General features: G+C 42.2%; 1 pseudogene; it reads left to right on the top strand.

The window, feature by feature from the left end:
• Nucleotides 1-4,290: 4,290 nt before the first annotated feature.
• On the top strand, nt 4,291-7,270 carry LOC115989941 (annotated as a pseudogene).
• Nucleotides 7,271-7,564: the final 294 nt, after the last annotated feature.

Genomic DNA, 7,564 nt, shown 5'->3' with positions numbered 1-7,564 from the left:
TGGGGTAGAATATCTATTCGTAATTCCCAATTCATAGCAGTATTTCCTAAATGATTTATTATAAAATTGAAGACCATTGTCCAAGATGAAGGAGTGAGGGACCCCGAACCGAGTAACAATTTTTTTCCAAACAAACTTCTTAGCGTCTACATCTCTGATGTTCGCTAAAGGTTCAGCTTCAATCCATTTAGTAAAATAGTTAGTGCCGACTAGCAGATACCTCTTGTTCCCTGCTGCCTTGGGAAAGGGCCCAACAATATCCAAGCCCTATTAAGCAAATGGTCAAGGGTTGGATAGCGGATTGAGGACCCCTCCTGGTTGGTGTATGTTTGGTGCGAATCTATGACATTGGTCATATTTCTTCACGTATTCATGTGCTTCTTTCTGCATGTTTGGCCACCAGTAGCCTTGGGTGATGGCCCTATGAGATAAAGACCTGCCTCCTGTGTGGCTTCCATAAATCCCTTCATATAACTCCTCCAAGATTAGTTCTGATGCCTCAGGATGTATGCAGAGCAAGTACGGTCAAGAAAAGGAGCATTTATACAGCTTTTGGTCCTCGGATAGCCAAAATCGAGAAACTTTTTTCCGTATCTTGTCAGCCTCGAACTTTTCCTCAGGCAATATGTCATCTTTCAAAAACAGTACTAGAGGGTCCATCCAACTAGGCTCTACTCTAACTTGGTGGATACGGACCATTTCTCTCTTCATCACTGTGGGTTTACACAAGTCTTCTACAAGGATGACCTGGGGTAGACTCTGAGCCGAGAAGGTGGTAAGCCTGGCCAAGGAGTCGGCATGTGTGTTTCCACTTCTAAGGACATGCAGTAAGCTAAAAGAATCGAAATGTGACTGTCGGTGCCTAACTTGGCTTAGATATCATTGCATTCTTTCATCTCTTGCTTCTAATTCCCCATTCACCAGGCCAACGACCAGTCTTGAATTCGAGAACATGTTCACTGTTTTTCCGCCCAGTTTTAGGACCATGGACATCCCCTTCAGTAGAGCCTCATATTCAGCCTCATTATTCGTGATCGAGAATCCCAGTCTTAGTGACTTTTCGATGGTAATCCTTTCAGGAGAAACCAAAACTAGCCCTACTCCGGAGCCCCTTTGGTTCGCTACACCATTAACATATACTTTCCAGCATGCAGGTCCTTGCAGAGAGATTGTGCCAACTGATTTTTCATCCATGTCTTATGTCTCTACTACTTCTTTTAACGAAGGTTCAATGAATTCAGCCACCAAATCTGCGAAGACTTGGCCCTTGATGGAGGTGCGAGGCATGTATTTGATGTCAAAAGTCCCCAAAATCGTACCCCACTTCACAATTCTCCCCATATAATCAGCACTCTGAAGTACAGATCTGAGCGGAAGCTGGGTTAGACCGATAACTATGTGTGCTTGTAAGTAATGGAGAAGCTTTCATGTAGCTTGAACCACCGCTAAGATGGCCTTTTCTAGTGGTAAATAACAGACCTCGACTTCATGCAATGATTTGCTCACGTAACAAATCGGCCATTGTGCGTCGTTGTCCACTCGTATTAGTACTAGGCTTACTGCATGAGGGGCCACAACGATATAAGCGAACAAGACTTCATCGACCTCAGGACTGGACATGATCAGTGGCCGAGACAGATATACTTTAAGTTGTTGAAAGGCCAAAGCACACTCCTCAGTCCACTCAAATCCCTTCAATTTATTCATTAAGAGAAAGAAGGGTCTGCACCTATCTGTCGATCGAGAAATAAAACGGTTCAAGGCAGCAATCATTCCGGTACGCTTTTGGACCTCTTTGGGGTTCTGAGGCCATTATAGACTGTTGACAGCTCTGATTTGATCGGGACTAACCTCAATCCCTCTATGGGTTACCATATAGTCCAAGAATTTGCCTGATCCTATCCCAAATGAACACTTGGAAGCGTTAAGGCGCAACTTGTGTTTTCTCAGAATTTTAAAGATATCTCCAAGGTCTTTCACGTGCTCGGACACCACTTTACTCTTTACCACCATGTCATCTATATAGACTTCAATGCTTTTACTCAACTGCGGCTCGAACATTCTGGTTATCATCCTCTAGAAGGTAGACCCTACGTTTTCCAAACCAAAAGGCACCACCTTGTAGTGGTAATTTCCAATGGGAGTGACAAAAGCTATCTTTTCCTAGTCGTTTAGGGCTAGTGGTATCTAATGATATCCTTGAAAGGCATCTAAGAAGCTTATCCGAGGATGGCCCATGGTTGCATCTACCAATCGATCTATCCGAGGCATAGGGAAAAGATCTTTTGGGCAGGCTTTATTCAGATCCATGAAGTCTACACAGATATCCCTGCTCTTTTAACCTTCATCACCTCGTCCCTAATAGCATTAGTGTGCTTCTTGGACGGGCGTCGGGGTGGTTGCTTTTTGGGAGTAATGGATGGGTTAACATTTAAATGGTGGTAGATGAAGTTCGGATCAACCCTAGGGGCCTCGTAAGTGTCTCACGCAAATACATCCACATTTTCTTTGAGAAACCCAATTAGCTCTTCTCTCTCTTGGGGAGGTAGCTCGGAGCTGACTTGAAAGAACTTCTCCAGATCATTGCCAACAGCGACCTTTTCTAGATCCTCGCATTTTGCTTCCTCGGTTGATCCATTATCGGACAATGCTGGCATTTTTTATTGCTATAAGCCCCTTTCAACAAAGGCCGAGGACTCAACATTGGGTCAGTGTAGGATGGCAGCCACCACGCACTGCCTGGCCATGGATTGATTCCCCACAATCTCTTTAACCTGGCCCTCCGACGGATGCTTCACCTTCTAGTGTAGGGTAGAAGAGATAACTCCTAAGGCATGAAGCCAAGGTCTAGCCATAATAGCTATGTAGGATGAATAAGCGTCCACCACAATGAAATCCACTTCCACCACGTCCGAGCCGGTTTGTATGTGCTTGCTCTGACCTCTTGGAGTAACAGTTTTTCCCTCGAAACTTACTAGAGGGGAATTGTATGCCATTAGGTTCTCGGGTTTTAAATTCAGCCCCTTGTACAAGTCGGGGTACATTATCTTCATAGCGTTGCCTTGATCTACCAGTACTCTCTTTACATCATATCCCTCTATCCTAAGTGTGACCACTAGAGCATTGTCATGGGATTGAATGGTTCCGTTCTTATCTTCGTCCGAAAATCTCAGCACTAGTGGGGCTTTTTTCCTGGCTCTTTTTGACCCCGATTGGTCGTTTTCGGTGGATAGCCGAGCCATAGACATAACTTTGGAAGGACAAGAACTGATCCTTCCCAGAGCAGCAAGGATGACATTTATCGTGCCTATAGGAGGTCTTAAGGAAGTGTCCCTCCGAGGCTCCGGATTTGCTTGTCCCTGTTGACCACTGGAATGATGCAAGAGGTGCTTTAATTTCCCTTCTCAGACCAGTTGGTCCAAATGATTCCATAAGTTCCTACAGTCCTCGGTGGTGTGCCCCGGTTCCTGGTGGTATTGGTAATATAAATTCTGGTTGCGCCTCATGGGGTCTCCTACCATCTTAGTTGGCCATTTGAAGAATGACTCGTTCTTGATCTTCTCCAAGACCTGATGTACTGGCTCTCGGAACACAGCATTAACTGCCTGTGCGTCGGTAGACCCGGACTACCCTGCAAAGTCTCTCATTGGTCGGTTATTATTGAATCAGTCTGACCTGAAGTCCCTCCTTTCCTGTGGGACAATCCTTGCTTTACCTTTACCTAGTTGCTGGTCTTCCTCAACCCTTTTATACTTGTCAATCCGGTCCATGAGTTGGGGTAGGCTGGTGACAGGTTTTCCTGTTAGGGATTTCCTTAAACCATGCTCGATTGGGAGGCCGCTCTTGAAAGTACTAATGGCGACGTCATCAAAGTTACCCTTTATCTCGTTGTACATCTCCCAGTACCTGTCCGAGTATGTTTTCAGGGTCTCCCCTTCTCGCATGGACAAAGACAGTAGAGAGTCCAAAGGCCGAGGAACCCTGCTACACGTGATGAAGCAAGAGCTAAATGCCTAGGTGAGCTGTTTAAAGGAGCTTATAGAATTTGGCCTCGGGCCATCAAACCATCTCATTGCCACCGATACTAAGGTGAACGGGAAGACTTTACACATCAAAGCCTCATTTTTGGAATGGACAGTCATCCTCTGATTAAACTGGCTCACATGTTCTACAGGGTTTGTTCGACCATCGTAAATGGTGAACGTAGGTTGATAAAATCACCGAGGGAATTTAGCCCCTTTTACCTTGCCTGTGAAGGGTGACTTAGAGATCCGATTCAAAGCCTTGCTCATGGCGTCGTTTCCTAGGCCTTACGAGACGGGCTTTCGTGTCTGTGTTTATGGTGGTGCTTTTCTTCATAAGAAAATGTTTCACTTGGCGGAGTTCTTGATCTTTGCCTATAATTGTCGTCCCTTTCATCATTAGAGGACATATTAGAACTGGAAGGGGATCGCTTTCGTTGCGCACGACATAGCTTCTTTTTTAAGTCATCAATCTCCTGCTGCATGGCTTTGTTATTGTCTTGCCTTTGAAACACGTGACTTCCCACTCAAGAATGGTTTTTGCTTGTATGGGTAGTGCGCACACTACCCTCTCGATATTTCTCCTGATCCCTTTCCCGTTCAAGGTTAAGAAAATTGTCTTGCCATTGAGAACCTGCGAACTCTATTTGGTGTGGACCTGCTTGGTGCGGACCTGATCCCACCATGTTTAGCCGTCAGACTTACTAATGCACAAGTTCTCCCCACAGATGGCGCCAATTGTAGGATCACAATCTACAACCCAAGCCTAAAATGTATGAGATATTGGCCCAATGAGCCCAACACAATAAATTTGTAGAGAGTTGGTCAAAGAACTAGGCCCTAATGATTTTGACAATGGCTAGTATGGATGAGAGAGATGATCAAACAGGAACAGAGAAAATAAGGTTGAATGACTTCTTGGTCCGAGGAGGGCACCTTTATATAAATGGATCACAATTGAGTACAAGAACAAGTTAGATTGCTACAGTATTCTCTTCCTCTTTTCCCCTCATCTTCTCATGGAGGGTCTCTCACATTATATAGCTCCCTTTGGGTCATCTTGATCCTACACTTGTTGATCATTTGAGCCCCTACTTGAGTACCCGTCTCATCAGACACCCCCTTTAACCTTCTGTGAGTTGTGATAGCCAATGCAGCATTGTTCAGAGGTTTTCTCCACATAAATGTAGCCAGAAAAATAGCTACAATGCGTTTAATGTGGTGGTAGCAGCTTTTCCTTAGATATTTTTGAGTTTCTTTCTTTCTTGTATGTTCATGAGGCACGTTCCTATCACGAGAGCCTTTTGGAGGGTCACTCTAATTGCTGAAGTACACACTTGGGCTACATTTGTCATATCCGAGGAGGGATTCCTCCTCAAATCATCCTCCATTCGTTCTCTACTTATGAGACTTTAACTGGAAACTCCTAATAACTATTTATTCCTCCTCGGACCTATTAATGTCCTCAGACAAAGCCCAAGGTCCAATATATGATTTTGGGCCCTCACCACTACAGTAATCTTTCCAGTGGTATCAATAATTCCCTTAAAAAATAGAAGAGACTCGCATGTGCTTAAAGGCTAGTAAAAATTGACATGTGAGATATTTTTCAATAGAGATATTGTATGTTATTTTTTAGGAAAAAAAAATGTGTCAAATGTGTATGCGATATATTTTTCTTTTTAGAAATTGTGTGAGATATATATATATATATATATATATATATATAAATTAGAGATAGTGAGGTTAGGAGAAGTGGTTAGTGGGCTATTATTTCTTTTTAAAACTTGGTTATTGGGCTATTAGAATCCTATACTAAAAAAATTGTATAAAAAAAAAAGGTGATTTTTAAAATTAAAAAAAATCTGTAATTAGAGTTTTGGAGAAATTGTGGATAGTGGGTAGTGGGCTATTAGAATCCTTTGCTAAAATAATTGTAAAATATAAAAAAAAAAAAATTGTTGATTGAATAAATTTGAAATTTAGATTGAATTAAAAAAAACAGTGGAATATAGTCCTATTTTGTAGGTAATTTTTTACATGGAAATTAGAAATATATTTTTACTAGATTGTCTTTTAGATTGTTTTTACTTAAACATAGGAGTATAGGTGTATTTTTGAATCACCAAAAAATCCATTCCAAACTGAGGAAGGTCCTTAAATGGTAGTATAGATGATATATTAAAGGCAAAAAACACATTTTAATCCCTACAATTTCAGGTTATTCCCATTTTAGTCCCTACATTTTATTTTTACCGCTTTTAGTCCCTATCCTGAAAAACGCTTCCCGTTTTGGTTCCTGCCATTACATCAGAAATGGAGAAAACTGATGTGGCAAACGGCAGAAATAAATAATATTAAATTAATGTCCACGTAGCCTAAATTAATAATAAAAAATGCCATGTCAGCCTTTAAATTAAAAAAATTAATTTATTAATTTTAACTAATTAAAAAAAATTAAAAACAGAATTAAAAACTAAAAATCGTAGGAATTGAGATCTAAGTATGTCTTGAACAAGAACAACAAGAACACAAACCCAGAAAAAAAAAAAAAAAAAAAAAAAAAAAAAAAAAAACCCGGAAACTGCCTCAAATCTCCACAACAGTCCTACTTTGCCAAACCCTTCCACCCTTTCCCTCACAATCACCTCAGACACCTTCAACTCTACCTCGTCATCCTCTGCCTTATCATCACTTTCGCTCACCAACTCCTCTTATCTGCCGAATCTGACCCACTTGTCAAAGGCCACACCTCCGTCCACCACTTCACTTCCCTCCAATCCGCCGCCGTCCTCTTCCTCTTCCTCTCTGTCTCCCTCTTCCTCTCCGACTCCCCTTCCTCCCTCCTCCCTCTCCTTCCCGATCTCTTCTTCGCACTCGGCTCAGCCGTTTTCTTCTTGCAATATTCCGTCTCCTCCACCGCTGCCACCGTCCAGACCTTCGATCTCCAAGCCAACTGCGACACCATCTCTGTGTGAATCTTCGCTCTCATCTCTCTCCTTTTTCTAATCCTCGCCTGCCAGCCTAGGCTCTTTGTTGCCGATGTGGGACTCGGGGTTGCTTTCTGCTTACAAGGCCTTTGGGTTTTGCAAACTGGGTTGTCTTTCTACGTTGAGGCTTTTATCCCTGAAGGGTGTCACGGGTTGCTTGATGTGGTGAGTGGCCTTTGGGTTTTGCAAACTGGGTTGTCTCTCTAGTAGTGTAAGTGTGAGCTCGAGGACTCGAGGTTACGAGCTGTGGCTACTTAGATCTAAATTCCGATGATTTTTAGTTTTTAATTTAGTTTTTAAATTTTTTTAATGAGTTAAAATTAATAAATTTATTTTTTTAATTTAGAGGCTGACATGGCATTTTTTATTATTAATTTAGGCCACGTGGACATTAATTTAATATTATTTATTCCTGTTGTTTGCCACATCAGCTTTCTCCATTTTTAATGTAACGGCAGGGACCAAAATGGGAAGCGTTTTTCAGGATAGGGACTAAAAGCGGTAAAAGTAAAATGTAGGGACTAAAATGGGAATAGCCTGAAAATGTAGGGA

This window comes from Quercus lobata, chromosome 5 (genome assembly GCF_001633185.2).
Source record: "Quercus lobata isolate SW786 chromosome 5, ValleyOak3.0 Primary Assembly, whole genome shotgun sequence".
Classification (NCBI taxonomy): Eukaryota; Viridiplantae; Streptophyta; class Magnoliopsida; order Fagales; family Fagaceae; genus Quercus; species Quercus lobata.
This window is presented reverse-complemented; position numbering and strand designations above follow the sequence as displayed.